This window comes from Sciurus carolinensis, unplaced genomic scaffold (genome assembly GCF_902686445.1).
Source record: "Sciurus carolinensis unplaced genomic scaffold, mSciCar1.2, whole genome shotgun sequence".
Classification (NCBI taxonomy): Eukaryota; Metazoa; Chordata; class Mammalia; order Rodentia; family Sciuridae; genus Sciurus; species Sciurus carolinensis.
The window spans coordinates 3,900-17,314 of record NW_025920464.1 but is presented as its reverse complement, the minus strand read 5'-3'; the positions used below and the strand labels follow the sequence as shown (position 1 = coordinate 17,314).

Sequence of the window (13,415 nt, the reverse complement as noted above, 5' to 3'; positions counted from 1 at the left end):
TAAACTATTTTCCTGGGCCAGTGGCCACACAATGGCAATGAGCTCTTCTTTCTGCAATGGATGATTTGGGGTTGGAGACAAAAAGGAAAAACACATAATAAATAAAACAAATAAAAATAAAAACAAATGTTCTGTTCCTATTGGCAGATAGACACAGAATCCAAACATGTTGTTGAAAATTCATTAGAAAGTTTAAGGAAGTCAAGAGCCAAAAATACATTTTATATGCACATGTGAGAATACATACAAATATGTGTATGTACCTATGTATATATGCATGCATATATACACATACACATGCATTTAAACACTTGCATTCTGATTACTATCAATTTCCTTAAGAAACCTGTAGAGCTACAAGGTATATAGACATAAAAACATCTTCACTGAAATTTAGTTGACCTCTCTTCCATAAACAAAATATGCTTGCTATGTTTTAGATATGTTTTAATATTATACACCAAAGCTTCACTTGTTGGTGATTTATTCCCCAGGCAGTACTATTAGAAGGTGCTAGAACATTTTCTTTAAAATGTTTTATTAGTCCATTATAGTTATACATAATAGTACATTTCATTTCAACATAGCCATACTGGCATAGCATATAATTCACTCCATTTCAGTTCCCAGTGCCTTCTCTCCCTTTCTCTCCTCCCTCACCACCTTCACCTGGTGCACAGCAAGTATCCTCAGGATGCCCAGAGTGTAGGTCCTTCTACTTCCCCTTCTCCTCCCCCTCCTCCTCTTCCTCCTCCTCCTCCTTTTTCTTTTTCTTCTTCTTCTTTCTTCATTCTTATTTCTGGTACTGGGTGGCACAGCAAGCATTCCAAGGATGTTCAAAGTGCAGGTTCTTCTTCTTCTTCCTCCTCCTCCTCCTTGTTCTTCCTCTACTTTTTGGTTACCACTGAGTCACATCCCAATCCTTCCATTTGTTCTTTTCGAGTTAGGATCTCACTACATTGCTTAGGGCTTTGCTTATCCTCCTGCCTAAGCATTCTGAACTTCTGAGATTATGAGGTTACAGGTGAGTCCCACTAGGCCCAGTCAGGTCTAGATTCTTGACAACTAGAAAAGAGAACTGAGACAGATGTGAGACATTGGCAAGCAGAAAAAATAGGTTTGCTTAAAAAGTGAAAGAACACTTTGGGAGGACAGAATGGGCTGAGCTGCAAAGTCACTCTAAGCATGGTCAACGCAGTGGATCTCACCATTGTTGTGCTGTGCTAGGTCTTCCCCTTCTTCCATGGAGGGAGGTGATATAGGATTGATTACACCTTGATTGACAAGAGAGTTTGAATAATTCCTTCTCCACTGCCTATGCATGTTTTATTTTTTTCCCCTGAAAATGCAGAGAGGAGGAGCAATCCACCATGCTAGTGATGTGTAAACTAGCAACAAGTAAACTTCAGGTCAGTCCCTAGGGTTAAAAGCACAATAACAGGGGCTTTCCTTCAGGGTCTTGATTCCCCTTGTGGTCATCTAAGTTCCTCCCTTGAACCGCAAGATGACCCAGCTTTCCCCCAAGGAAGATGCTGGTGGGCTGAGGGACACTCTCCTACACATGATCCACCTCCTCACACCTCCTCTGCTCTTTCCTCTCCTCTGTTGTCTCCTCCTATCATTTGATTTTCCCATTGGTATTTTATAGAGATTCATAAAGGTGAAATTCACTGTGTTGTGTTCATTTATGTTCATGACATAATTTGGACAATTTCATTCTACAGTTTCTCCATGTCCCATTCCTCCTCCCTCCCCCTCTACCCACTTCCTCTATTTGACTGATCTTTCTTCTATATTCATAGGTCCTGGCACTTGTTTCTTTCTTATTTTGCTCTAGCTTCTGTCTATGAAAGAAAACATTCAACCCTTGACTTTCTGGGTCTGGCTTATTTCCCTTAGCATGATGTTCTCCAGTTTTATCCCGTTACCAGCAAATGCCATAATTCCATTCTTCTTTAAGAGGTGAGATTAGTGAAGACAACTGGGACCTGTTATGAGGAGGTGAACTCCTCTGGGAGGGGTGTCACACAGAGGCAGACCTGACCCCTCTGTCTGAAGATGCAATACCTCCCTCCCCACTCCTGCTATGGCTGCTGTGCCCTGAGGAGATACAACCAGGGGAAGGCCATGAAGAACCCCCATTCTGCTGTTTGGATATTACACCTCCCAAATGATGAGCTGTTAAAACTCTCTTTCCACATAATGAGCCTGTGCAGGTATTTTGTTACAGTGACAGAAGACTGAGTACTACTGTAGGCACCCAAGTTTTCACAGAATCAATATTTTAGAACATCTCATTATAAAGCACATCTTAGTAAGATTATCACCATATTTATAACTTTTCTTGGAGATTTCCTGTATGTCAATCAATATTTTATTCATCATACCTACATAGTCTGCCATAAACGTTAAAAATATTTTTATGGAATTACTTTCCTCATTACTCAGATGAGAAAATGAAGTTCCTGGAAATTAAATAAAGTACTCAATATCACAGAGTTTGTTTCAAAATAACACTCATCTCTTTTGTGTTTATAAATTACATAGTAGAAGTAAAAATGTGTGACTAGCACATAAAGCTAGCAAGGTGAAACTGAAGTGTACTATGGCAAGTCTGATATCCTATACATGAAATGGTATAATATCACATGAATGTAGGTGTGAGCAGTTAAAATGGTATATTGTAAACACTAAGGTAACCACTAATATAACAAGACAGAGTGATAGTGAAAAATAAAAAGAAATAAAAGACAAATATAAATAAGATAATCAACAAATCCCAATTGCAAGATGAGAGATTAAATGCAATCTTATCAATAATTATATTAAATTTAAATGATCTAAATAATAATAAATTAAATGTCAATTTGTAAAATGGGAAACAAAATTGCAATTTAACTTCATTCTTAGAAAATGTACTTAGATAATAGACAAAAATACATTAGAAGTTAAGGAACTAAACAAACACTTCTAACAAGAAGAAATGTGAACAGTGAACAAATACATGAAAAAATATTCAACATCTCTAGCAATTAGTTACATGCAAATTAAAACTACACTGAGATTTCACCTCACTCCAGTCAGAATGGCAACTATCAAGGATATAAGTAAAAATGAATGTTGGTGAGAATGTGGGGAAAAAGATACAGTCATATATTTCTGGTGGGACTATAAATTATAAATTGGAACAACCACTCTCAAAAGTAGTATGAAGTTTCCTCAAAAACTAGGACTGAAGCCACCATATGACCTAGTTTTATCACTTTTCCATATATATCCAAAGGAGTTAAAATCAGCATACCATAGTGATATAATCACATCAATGCTTATAACTCAATTCACAGTAGCAAAAATGTGGAACTAAACTAGGTGCCCTTCCATAGATGAATGGATAAATAAATTGTGTACACACACACACACACAATGGAATATTACTTAGCCATAAATAAGGATGATTTTATGACATGTCTTTGTAATTAGATGAATCTGGAAACTATCATGCTAAGAGAATTAAGTCAATCACCAAAAACCAAAGGTCAAGTGTTCTCTCTAATATGTGGATATTAACCCACAGCAAGAAATGGGTGAAAATAGATGCTCAGTGGATTAGACAAAGGAGAATGAGGGGAAGGGAGGGGAATAGGAATAGGAAAGACAGTGGAATGAATCTGACATAACTTTCCTATGTACATATGTGAATACACAATAGTGAATCTGCACTTCATGTACATCCACAATCCTAGGATCCTGATTAGAATAAGGTACACTCTGATTGTAAATAATATGTCAAAATTGACTCCATTATCATGTATAACTTAACAGAACAAACACACACACACACACACACACACACACACACCCATACACACACACATAAATTGCTTACCAGTGAAAAGAAAGATGGAGTGGCTATCCAAATATGTACAGAAATTTTCAAAGCAAATAATATTGTCAAGGTTAGCGAACTTCATTTCTTAATGACAAAGTGATCAGGCAAACAAGGAGTGTTTGCCTGTGTAAATGATTATAGCCAGGGCTTCAAATAACATGACCAACCACTGTAGAGTCTTCAGAAAAAATAAGGAAATCCACAAATACAGTTGGGGTTCAGCACCTGACTCTCAATTGAATGAGTAGGAGAGAGGTGACTGTGATGATGTAGTGGACTTGAACTAGAATATCAACTTAATGTGGCTTAGTCATTCACAAAACTGGAACATGCATGGTTTCAAGAGTTTTAATTATAATTTCCAAAATTATAAACACCACAAATTTTCACCATCAGGATCCAGAAAGCCCCGGCAGCAGGTCAAAGTAAGAAGTTGTACGTAGGGAATCTATCCTTCAGACATAAAGGAGAGATAAAGAATTTTCCAGAAAAATAGACTCTGATGAAGTTCATCACACCAGACCTGTTACCCAAAGGGTAAAGCAAGTTTTTCAACTTGAATGCAAAGGGCACTCCTGAATATGAAAGTATGAAACCCTGGTAAATGTGAGTGCCCAGTTGAATTTTGATTGCTCTAGCCAGGTGCAGCAGCACACACCTGTAGTCCCAGCAGCTGGGGAGTTCAAAGCCAGCTTCAGCAAAAGTGATGCTCTAAGAAACTCAGTGAGATCCCGTCTCTAAATAAAATAAAAAGAAAATAGAATTGAGGAATGTGACTTAGTGATCGCATGCCCCTGAGTTCAATCCCTAGTACCAAAGACAACAACAACAACAACAAAAAATTAAATTACTCTTATATTGCAACAAGTGATGTATAAATCACTTGTGTCTTTAGTATGCAGGCTAAAAAAAAAAAGAGATTAAAATTAATGACTACAATGATTCATTAAGGGATATAAAATACAGATTTATTCAGAGAATGTTAACAACAAATACATATGCACCCAACATTGGAGGACTTAAATCTATTAAAGAATTATTAATCTATCTAAAGTGAACAATGCCTGTCATAGAGGTCATCAATATCCCACATTCAGGAAACAACAGATCATTTAGACAGAATATCCACACCAAAACGTCTTACTTGAACTACACTTTATACAAATTGACCTAAATACATGTGTGGAACATGACATACAAAGCAGTAGAGTATACATTCTTATCAAGTGCACAGAGGAATATTTTCCAGGATAAATACTACAAGTTAAACAAACTCAAGAAAGTTGAAGTAATATCAAGTATCTTTTCTGAACACAATGATATGAAGTTATAAATCAATGATAACAAGGAACTTAGAGAATTCACAAGTAAGTGGAACTGAAAAGGCCCTTCAATAACTAATGGGCCCATAAACAAACTAAAACCAAATTAAAAGATATCACTGGGATTTGGAAGTGTATTTCAGTGGTAGAGCATGTGCACAGCATGTGCAAGGACCTGAATTCCCATAAAGGAAATATGATGAAGTGATGAAGTGATGGTCCCTTGGTACCTTAAGTTTTCTGATGAATCACTTTAGTTCTGCATTTTTCTATGGGATATGAATAAATATAAAACAGATAAGGAAAATTGTTTAAAAATGCTATGAAGTCACAAATATTTTAGTGTGGTTTTTCTCTGAAGGGATTCAGTGAGTTAAATCCAAACAACCCTGAAGTCTTGGTATCAGTATTATATTCTAAAAGAACAAACAGACCTGCCACACCTTATTTTTTAATAAAATGAGAAGAGAAAAATTCAGTTCCTTTTTTAAAAATGTAGGTTTTTTAGTCTTGATATAATGGGATATCAGAATTTGGGGTTGAGAGAAAAGCTTATATTTTGATTTAATCCTTAAATATTTGCAAATTAACATGGAAATATATTATTCTTTAATAAGCACTTATTGCTATCCCATAAAATAATGAAAATGGTTGTTTTAAGGTAAGATGATGTACAAATTCTAACATATTGTGAATACAGGTTTTTCTTCTGGAACATGGAGGAAAGTGAAAAGATCTTCAAACTCAGAATCAATATTAAAAAAAAAAAAGAAAAGAAAAAATAAAGAGGAACAAACTACAAACATGCCAACTAATGAAGCACACTAATTGCTCAGAAACATAAATATTTTGCAAAAAAAATCCATGGAAAAGCGTGTCTTAGAAGATCACATGAATATCCAAACCCTGGGGAAAAGCAATTCTACTGGCCCATGACCTCCCAGGGAAATCTCTTTAAAATCAGTTGGAATCTCTGAGGGTACCTTGTTTCTTTTTTCCTTGAGACGACATTGAAGGCTGCACTGAGAGGCAGGGAAACATTCTTCACCTGGGCTTCAAGAGATGCTCTTCCTCTCTCTTTTGGTAGTAGAAGGAGGGGTTGCATGAAAACACCACATTTTGACCACCACCAAATAGACTTTTCTCCATAGACAACAGAGGTTATCATCACTATAATTTTAAAGGAATTGATAAGTGGTGAGATTTATAATTCAAATGTTTGCATTTTGAGAAACAGTTTTAAATTGTGACATAAGCTTTTAAAAACATTGCCGTTGTAGTTGAGTGCCAGGTTAAATCCAATGCGTGGATCTATCTATGACAGGTGAGTATATGTGTTTAATAATTTCAAAACCTTTCTGGTTTCCAGACTCCTCATCTCTAAGGGGATTAAAATACTACTAAGCTCTAAATACATGGAAACAGATAAAATACATTTGGAGCCTACAGGACAGCAATTGATAATATAATAAATGCTCAATAGACAGCAGCTATTATAACAGAGTAAACCACATTTTATTTAGGGTAACAGATTACTTCAAATCTCATGAAACTGAAACTATGTTCAGTTTTGCATTTTCAAGATAAATTCAAGTAGCTTAGACATACCATTAATGCCTGCTATTGTTTTAGATCTCCAGTTACCTTTTACTTACACTTTTAAACATGTTCTCCTTTACCATACATCTTCTAACACTTTTCATCCTACTGTTTTACATTAAAAATTAGGATATTCTGAAGATGTATAAAAGAAACTGGTGTTGAAACATGGTAAATTTAAGTCCTTCTGTGACACCAAGAGTTATGAAGGGGATCTAAAACACTATTTCCAAACTCTGCACTAATAAATGTACGTGGAAAGACATTAAAGGTAAGAAAGAGTGACTCATGTCACAGAAGAGTCTTCTGGTTTTAAATGTGTCCAATAAATTTTTCCTATGTGCATTTGATGTCAGTGTTACATGCCTGCCTCAAAATTGTTCAAAAAGTCTTAAATCCTTAAAGAACTGAACTACTGTGTTGCTCATCATGGTGACATTTTCTTTTAAAATGAACTAAAGCACAAAGATAGCAGAAAAGAAGTCTCGAACTGTCACCAGGAAGGGCAAAGTTGGAAAGAGAAAAGGTGATTTTTAATTTTTTTTTTAAATTTCCAGAAATAGTAAGTGCATGAAAGTTAAGATATTTGGGGAAATCAGCAGAGTCACATTGAGAGGATAGAAAAAGACTGAAATCTGAAGAAAGCCTCAAAGTCAGGGACAGGAGAGATTCAGCTACACAGATAAAGGACACATATTATAATGTTGCAGGAAAAAAAAAGACAATCTCCAGTTAAAAATACTGTGAATTTAAAAAAGCACTTCAGAGAGGATGATAAAAGAATGTAGCATTAATCTAAACCTTTGTTTGTAATATCAATATTTATTTTAAAACTATATGCAAATGTAACTTATATGTACATATAAATGCATTTAAAATTTACTGTTCAAAATATAGTTATAAAATCTACTGATCATGACAATTGATTTATTTTTTCACCTCACTTTTTATTTCTTTAAAATAATGCTGATGTCAAAATTTCACATCTTGTTTTTGATCTCTAATTTGCAAAGCATGTTCAAAATAACATCTCTTTGGCTCTCAAGAGTCAGGGACTTTGAACAAGTGTTATTATTACTACTTTATAGGTCAGGGGACTGAGACATAGTTGTTTGTTGAATGACAAAGGATAATTAAATATCGAAGTTTTTTTATTTTTAATTAACATTTTGTATTGGAGTAAATTTTTATGAAAAGTAGCCAAGATGATATGAAGAATTCCAGAATATTCCTCAGTTAGTACCAATATTATCATCTTGCATTACCATGGAAACATTTGTCAAAACTATGTCTTAAGAAAACACAAGATTTTATTCGATATTTATTTTATTTTTCACTACTGCCTCTTCTGTTTTAGGTTTCCATACAGAACAACATATAATATTTAGAACAATTATCCATTAACTGACATAAAGCCCTAAACCTTGTCATCATAAACCAAAATGACACTTTACTTTACATCATTAAAGTTTTAACAACAATGTTGGAAGTTCTTTTTCTGAACAAAGAAATAACTAATTATTGCTAATAACTAATGAACATTTTAATGCTAAAATACTCTTACAATTTGCTAGGTAAAGAAGTTGGAAGCTTAAAAATCAATTATTCATTTAATATAGAGCTTAGGAGTGTGAGAATGTAAAGGGTATGAGGCCACAAAAATGTTTTAAGACATTATTAAGGAAATCTAAGAAGTGGTGAATGTATTTCTGTGTCTCTTACTGCGTTAGTGATTGTGTGCTCATTTCCTTATCTGAGTCTCACAGAACCCTACCATAAGCACTCTTATTATACCCATTAACAAATGTGAAATCTGAGACTTTGAGAACTTCATGAATTTTGAAGTAAATGTTTAATGCCAAACAAGTAGAAAGGCTTGAATCTGAGTCCAGGTTTGCAAGAGTCTGGAGCTGATACTCATATATGTCACTTTATTCTCTTTCCTGCTGTTGCCCTGGGCTAAGCAGACCACTGCTATATTATATGTTGATTTTAACTCTTTATAAATGACTGCTGTCTGGTCTAATGACCTTGTAGGGTTGGTTTACATTCCCGTTTTCTTGGTGACAATTTTTATTGTCACTGCATATGGAATGCATATGGAGTGCATAGAACAGGAAACTTTTAAGGATGTCTAAAACATTGGGAAATAATGAAAATAGTTGTTCTAAAGTAAGATAAAGAACAAATTCTAACATACTCAGTTGTATATTTTTAAATTTCATTGACATTTTAAGGTATTTCTGGTAACTGCCGTTCATAAAGATCAGCTCATTTTTAACACACTGATTCTGTCATTCTTTCATTCACCTATTCAACAGGTACATGCATAAGTAACATAAGCATACCTGTACACATATACACACACACTCTAGTGGTCATATTACTAGACATATCAGTTATAGGTACAGGTGAGAACACAGTCACCCTTCAAGCTTGTGTGTTAAACTGAGAATTAAATCAAAATCTGGAATCATTATCGAGGTGAAACATGGATGTAACTTCTGAATCCACACAATTTTCTTTTTCCTTCATCAAGATGCATCTTTCACACATGAACAAAGAAACCAGAGACTTTGACTTTTACCGATGGATGGAGTCTGCAGAAAGGTCACCCCTACTTTGAGGTTCTTGCTGTAAATGAAACATCCCCACCTTGTTCCCTGTTGATTCTGTGACAGGGCTTGGGCAGTACACAGGGTTATGTGTTAATATTCCAATTCTAGGAACCATTGTTGACTTGAACTTCAATCTTTAATAATGAACCTCTCATCTATGACATATCAACACTTAATCTGTACTTTTTATGTGTTGAACATAGAGTTAAGATCTTTTGCCTAGGTCTTTTTTTTTTTTTTTTTTTAAAGAATGAGTTAATTCACTTAAGACCCAATTCAGTTCAGAGGTTTCAAGAAATATTTAAGAGTAGCCATGATTTTCAATGGCATCTTAACTGCATGCTATTTCTTCTCTTTGTAGATAAGGCAGTCTTTTGATTGGCGATGGCATCAACTAACCCAGCTCCAGTTCCATGCTATCCAGGGTGCTTCTCAATAATTCACTTCAGGAAGCCACTACTAATTAATCAAAACTGACAACTGAGATAAAGACTACTTCTCATCCTTACTGTAACTGGATGCTGCCTGTCATCCATATTGCTGATCTTTTCCTTCAAAGTTATGAAAAACCGAAGTATTGTAACCGAGTTTGTGCTCCTGGGGCTTTTACAAAATCCAAATGTTCAGAAAATAGTATTTACAGTATTTTTTTTAGTTTATATTGCAACTGTTGTGGGCAACATGCTGATTGTAGTGACCATCCTCTGCAGCCCTGCACTGTTGGGCTCCCCCATGTACTTTTTCTTGGCAGTTCTGTCCTTCCTGGATGCCTGCTTCTCCTCTGTCATTGCCCCCAAAACAATTGCAGACTCCCTCTATGAGAGGAAGACCATCTCCTTTGAATGCTGCAGATCTTTGCTGAGCCCTTCCTTGCTGGGGCAGAGGTGATTGTCCTCACAGCCATGGCCTATGACCACTATGTGGCCATTTGCAAGCCCTTGCACTACTCTTCCATCATGAACTGGAGGCTCTGTGGCATTCTGGTGGGGGTGGCCTGGACAGGGGGCTTCTTGCATTCCATCATCCAGATTCTCTTTACTTTCCATCTGCCCTTTTGTGGCCCCAATATCATTGATCACATCATGTGTGACTTGTACCCATTGCTGAAGCTGGCCTGCACTGACACTCACATCTTTCGCCTTTTGGTGATGGCTAACAGTGGGTCTATCTGCATCATTATCTTCTCCATGCTGCTTTTCTCCTATGGGGTCATCTTTTTCTCTCTGAGGACCATCGGTTCTGAAGGGCATCAGAAAGCTCTGTCCACCTGTGGATCTCACTTTGCTGTTGTGGTTTTGTTCTTTGTCCCATGCATATTTATGTATGCAAGGCCTCCATCTGCCTTCTCCTTTGACAAAATTGTTGCAATATTTTGCACTATGATAACTCCCTTGCTCAATCCTTTGATTTATACTTTCAGGAATAAGGACATGAAAAACGCCATAAGAAAAATGTGGAAGAGATGGATGGCCCTTTGTGATGAAAAATAAAGCATTAAACTTTTTAAATATGAAAATCTAAGTTCAAAGAAATCACAATGGTCTCAGAAAAAATAGTTGTGTAGATCGATGTCATATAATTGGTGGAAATGCAATGTATTAGAAAAATCATTTCCATGGGGAGTCAAGAAATAACATGTCCACATTCAGATTAGTCAGATTAATCTGAGTAATCCTCATTTTTAAATTAAAAAGAGTTGAATTTTATGGTACTTACAAGGTACTCATCAAAGAAAAAAAGAGTGAAAAGATAAATTGCCCATCAATGAGTTTGCCATTAACCCAATGTTTTGAGAAAACATTGTGGATAAAAGAAAATATTTTAGAGTTAAGAATCAGAAATTTAAAATATTTAGAGTGAAATAGTGCTTATATTTAGGACACTGATCTCAACAGTGAGAAAAAATAATCAACACCCAACAAAGAGAGTGAAGTATTTCTAGAGCCTTATCTATAGGTCTCCATGGAACACAGGACTCCATCATTCAGTAGTTCCATTACCATCTGCTACAGAATTTGAGTCACTTTTTGAATTTTGGAAGATACTATCTCACTGGTACCGTCCTGCTCATGGATGAGTTTCTCTTGGGTCAGGTGACCACCTCTTACCAACCTGCTTGAGAGAAAAAGAGAAGGCAAAGCCCATAAGAGAGTCAGTAATGAACATTTCTTTTGTATATAAAAAAGAGAAAACTCTTGACAAACCATATTATTAGCAAAGTCAATACCAAACCTGTCTTTAGAGTGAACTGATGTTTCTGCTCCTGAAGAGGAGAATAGAAGCCAGGGTAATAAGTAATAAGACTTCACTGGAAATTTACATTTCAATTTACTTGGTGATCTGAATTTTTTACCCAAGTAAAAATAACTCTTTGAACAATAATCAATCTAGACATTATTGAAATTTAAACACATTACATGTCATAACCATAGCTAAAATTTGTTAGTCTCAGGTTACTTAGCATCTTACAGAATAATTTATTTAAACAACTTACCCGAGAATGTCAGCATTAATAAAATGTCCATTATGTAAAATCAAAGTATTGTTGCTGAGTTTGTGGAAGAAATATTAAATAATATTCTTTTCAGCCTTTCCTTCATCTTTCACGATAGGCCTAAAGTAGACAAGTACATAATGCTAGATTCAGAATAGGTAGAACAGAAGGTGCATTTCATTCCTGTCTCTTGGGCAAGTGAAGGAGTGATTAAGAGAGTCTAAAACATCATCCAGACAAAGCATGTGCTCTGCAGCAGACAATGAGCGAGCAGGGTGCTTTTCCTTGCTTTTGGTACTAGGGATTAAACTGAACTTCATCCCCAGTTTTATTTTATTTATTTTTTATTGTGAGACAGGGTCTCAGTTGTTTGGGCCTCTCTTATCCTCCTGCCTCAGCCTCTTAAGCTTCTGATATTACAGGTGAGTCCCACCCAGCCAGGACCCAAATTTTTGACAACCAAAACAAAAAACTGAGTGAGATGCAAGAGATTGGCAAGCAGAAAAAAAGGGTTTATTAAAACAAAGCACACTGTGGGAGCACAATATTCCCTCCCACTCCTCCTTGACCTTCATCCTCCCTATCACTGACTTTATTTGCAGACACAGAATCCAGGCACCTTCATTGGGACTAATAAACTTTTCCAAGTCTTTTCCAAGAATTTTAAGGAAAATACTATAAATATCTTATCACTATAACAGTTCTTTAGACATACAATTAGAAGATTGGAATCTTGACTGTTCTGTTATTAACTATGGGAACAAGGTGATTTATTTCACTACTCAGCGTCCTAATTTCTCATTTTGAAGAAGAACAGATGAGAATGTATAAATAGTTTTCTGCACTCATCTGAACTAAAGATTTTTTTTTCTCTTCATATGTTGTGTCTTTTAAACTTATATGGAAATCTTGTAAGAGTAGGTCTTCATGCTCCCCTTTAATTGATGAGGAAGCTGAGTCTCAGATACTTTAGGTGACACATCACAAACCTTTCTAAAGATTATTCCAGCACATCGGTAACATTAGCCCAGAGTTAGGGTGTGATGTTCTCTGAGATGTTTCTCTTAGACACTTGGGCTTGTTGGTTGCCTCTAGGTTCTTCAGCAAAATCATGATGCAACCTATTCATGCCATTTACCTGACTCAATCCATGTCTCCCTCCTCTCTTCCCTCACCTCTGGACCTCTCCCTGAGTCCTCATTGCAAACACCTTTCAGGGAATTGCAAAGGTAGCAAGTGTGCTGGGTAGAGACGTGGTGTCCAAGGAAGGTAAGCGATTTTTTAATGTGATCTTTCTCATCTTCAACACCTTGTCAGATACATCTCTTCCCTGGAGAGTAGAAAAGCACATATCTTTAAAAGTAAAATAAATATCCCCATACAAGTATTCAATAAATTCTTTCCCTCTTCATTCTGTATCTTCCCCATTGTACTTTAAAAACAAGGACAAGATTAGAAATATGAGAAATTAACATTAACAATATTGAAATAAA

At 35.7% G+C, this 13,415-nt stretch overlaps 1 pseudogene; it reads left to right on the top strand.

The window, feature by feature from the left end:
* Window positions 1-9,989: 9,989 nt before the first annotated feature.
* Window positions 9,990-10,918, top strand: LOC124975755 (olfactory receptor 4C15-like; annotated as a pseudogene).
* Window positions 10,919-13,415: the final 2,497 nt, after the last annotated feature.